The sequence below is a fragment of the Helianthus annuus genome, chromosome 5, assembly GCF_002127325.2.
Source record: "Helianthus annuus cultivar XRQ/B chromosome 5, HanXRQr2.0-SUNRISE, whole genome shotgun sequence".
In the NCBI taxonomy this organism is placed as follows: Eukaryota; Viridiplantae; Streptophyta; class Magnoliopsida; order Asterales; family Asteraceae; genus Helianthus; species Helianthus annuus.
This window is the reverse complement of record NC_035437.2, coordinates 107629601-107633551: the sequence shown is the minus strand read 5'-3', so window position 1 is coordinate 107633551 and position 3951 is coordinate 107629601. Positions and strand designations below refer to the sequence as shown.

The window sequence follows — 3951 nt, the reverse complement described above, 5'->3', positions numbered from 1 at the left end:
TGAGCCAGTATTCGGCCATGGTCAATTATATGTGGCATTATCAAGGGCAACATCCCCAGTCTCTTTAAAAATACAAACAACTCCAATGAAGGATATGACATCCAACGTTACGAGGAACATAGTCTACTCTGATTTTCTAAATCAGATGGACATTAACCAATCTCAAGGTTGATTGAGTCATTTGAGACATTTGTCTCTCTTCATAGCCATTCTACCAAGGACCCTTTCAGGTACAAGTTATGTAGTCTATCATGGCCAACCCACTATTCTAAAAGCATGGACACTACATAGCTCTTCTGTCCGTATAATAACTCTTACATTTTATATTAATTTACATTTACCAAAGAGACCATAACTAAGTGGTAATCTGATAGGATGAACTCTTCACAGATATCAGTAGGCTTCACAAACAACCCCACCTCTGATAAAGTGTCGTGCTTTTAGTTAGCCATCCATTATAGATACAATTATCAATGAGAAATCAAAAGTGTGACATAAAAGTAAATACAACAAAATGATATGTAACATATCTTTTGTCTTTCCAGTTTTTATAGTAGTAACTCATCTTGAAATCTCACAAGCTTTTATCAATGTCTACTACTGTCTAAAGTCCAATATAATAAATGCCATAACTTTCCCTTTTTTACATTGCATTAATTACTTATTTTCCCTTTTTTCACTCGTAAATTAGCATCCAAGACGCAGTTACTATGCCTCCAAAAAGAGTGTCTCAGGTCAAGCCAGAAGAGCCACCAGAACCCCTTGAAGTTAGAGTTCTAAAAAGGTGGATCCCAGACTTTAAAAACAAGGAGAAAATGATCGACCTATGTTACCTATTAGTTGATATACATGTAAGTTACTAAACATCAAAATAAGGTACCTTCTATAATGTCAATTAACTTACGTTTTTACAAACTAGAAATTAACATCATCTGTTAGAGGGAGACGCAATTGAAGTAGTGGCAGATTTTACCAAAGCAGAATACTTTGACTCAATTATCAATGTACAACATTGTTACATGATTGACAAGTATGTCTTATCTCCACAACGTCAATACATGCCATCGGTACCACATGTCGCATCACTGCAAATTAGGAAAATGGCTACTTTTACACCTTTACTTGACAAAGACATACCCAGTTACCATTATAACTTTGCAACCTATGATGATCTTGCGCCAAGAATGAAGCCACCAAAGCTACTTACAGGTAAAATATAAAAAATAAGTAATTAATAAAGCAATCAATGTTACTTACTAACAAGTTTATTATGAATAACTAGACTACATACGGCGTATCGAGGAGGTATCACCCATCATGTACAGAAGTGGAAAAAAGCTACGTAAGATCATCATTCAAGATAAAAGGTAAAGTGTCAACCTAAATCTAAAAGTAGCATCACAATCTTACCAACAAATAAACATTTGTTGTAGGTGCAATGAAATCGAAGTAACTCTCTAGGATGAGAAAGCACACATGATTCAAATAGAGGACATCATTGGCAAAGTATTTGCAATAACTACTACCACGGTAACTTATTTCAACAAACTACAACTCGAGTCCACAACATCAACTACAGTTGTTATCAATCCACTAATCCCAGATCTTCAGACATCCGCGAACAAATATATATTATTTTAATAAAGTAACATATAAGTTACTACAACGAATATATATTATTTTAATATGGTAACATATAAGTTACTACTAATCTATATTTATATTATGAAAAAATATATATTTTATGCATACTTGAATCTTTATTAGAAAACAATAAAAATCCCACATACTTAAATCTCTACTAAAAAGAACTCATAAACATTAAAAACTCTTTAAAAATATGTTCGACAAACTTAGGCTCTGTTAAAAAAACAAAAAAAAAATCCCAAATTGTGTGAGCTTAAGTCTATAAAAAATATGTATACTACTTGTTTTGACAAACTTACAAAATAAAAAATATTAATATGTGACCTTAAAAATCTATATAAAAATAATAAACTTGAACACTAATATTTAGTACATTCATGTTATTAGTAACAAATTTAGAGAAGATAACATTAATTACAAAAGATCACCTGGGATCTGTGGGATGAAACAGGCACAGGGAACTAAACTCAGAGGAAATAGACATATGCAAAGACTCCTCATTAACGCCATGAACATTAATGTTCAAATCAACTCCATAATTGTGATGAACATTGATGTTTGCAGAAACCGTTAAAGATGGTTCAACGCCAATATCAACATCAGAGGGTGGACTGTTAAGATCATACATGGTGTTGAGAGAAAACTAAGATCAAGCTTACTTTAATGGAGAATGAATATGGTTGGTTACCAATATTTAATGAGAGATGGGATCCATTAGATTTGGAAGCATGGTTGATATTTGGAAAATACAAAAACTTATCCATGCATTAAATGATGAATTGATTGATAAGTTTATACTTTGTCAACCCTCATAGTACAGAACCTCGTGCAATTGAAAGATTGCAGAGCAAAAAGAGTGTCAGCTGGGAAGTTACGAAAATACCCCTAACAGCCTCTGTAACAACTTACACGTGGCTTCATTGTGACCACTCATCTGGTTTTTAGAGTTTCCTTAACTAATGTGGGATTTCTCTATATAATTGGCCTATATATGTATATATTTAAACGGATATGGTTGCGGGTATGAAATCTGATATGGTTGTGGCTGTGAAGACGAGTTAGCATAGTAATATGTGGAACACCTCGATGAATGTGGACAACATATGGTGAAATGTGGCCCTCCATAGATCTCTCACGTGATACACACACACACACAAAAAATAACTAATATCAGTGGCGAAGCTTGAAGTTTTCGTCGGGGGGGTCGAAAACGTATATACCCAAAAATTCCTATAGAACCGGGGGGTCGAAAATGTATATACCCAAAAATTTCTATATGAAAAATACATGTACAACACTACTGAGCGAAAAGTTCGGGGGGTCGGGTGCCCCTCACGGCCCCTTAAATGCTACGCCCCTGACTAATATACACAAAAATGACTAAACACGCTACTACTAGACACAAAATGACTCAAACCCCAAGACTGAAACTACAAATAAGACCAATTAAACAAGTAAGATCAATCAAAGCTAATAACGCAATCGCCTAAGTGTCCCCGACAACGACGCCAAAAACTTGATGTATGAAAAGTGTATAATTAGTTATTTAAGCACGTTTTAAAGTTAGACTCAACAAGTAAACCACACAGGCACATCAAGTGTGTACCGGTCGCAATGTAGTATACCCAATAAAATCGGATATCGAACCAAGGGACTATGTTTTTAAGCATCTTTTTGACGAAAAACCTTTCCGAATATAAGTCAATGATGAGTAGTATAAAAGTCTAGTCAATAATCATGGTCAAGAACGTAAAACAAGTTCGCAACATCCGTTTGTTTATTTTGATCGAAGATCCATTGGTCTGTTTGAATCGACGAGGTTTGTTATTTGGTTGCAATTAGGTTTTCATCGGGTGTTGAATTTTGACTGTGACCAACAAACTTCCTTGTAGTCGCTGGATAATCGAATGTGTGGCCAAGTAAGGTGGGTGATTCTATGACCGGGAGCATAATAGTTTTGCTAGTAGGGTTTTGTTTCAAGTTTAGATTTTGACTATTATTATCTGTTGTTTGTTTGGATGTTTAGAAGGGCCATTAGGGTTTCTTGTTCATTTTATCAACAAACAAACACAAACAAGAAAATTTTTTTGTTTAGGTGTTTGGTTATTGGGTTAAATCTTGGTAAGTTAATTATTTAAATGTTTATTAACGTTGGTTATGTTTATTAGTTAAGTCTAGATAAGTTTTGTTGGTTTATTTATCTAATTAGGAGTCATTGGGATAGATGGCTTGGTCATCAAACAATGATTAGTATAAACAGGGGTTTAAAAGTCTTATATTTTTTGTGGGTTTGATTTCAATTAA

The 3951-nt window shown here is 34.0% G+C and overlaps 1 long non-coding RNA gene across 1 annotated transcript; it reads right to left on the bottom strand.

The window, feature by feature from the left end:
• Positions 1-866: 866 nt before the first annotated feature.
• On the bottom strand, positions 867-2410 carry LOC118492233. The gene is made up of 2 exons (XR_004892713.1): positions 2076-2410; positions 867-1199 (listed from the first exon to the last, which is right to left on the bottom strand). It is a non-coding gene; the product is annotated as an uncharacterized LOC118492233 (long non-coding RNA).
• Positions 2411-3951: the final 1541 nt, after the last annotated feature.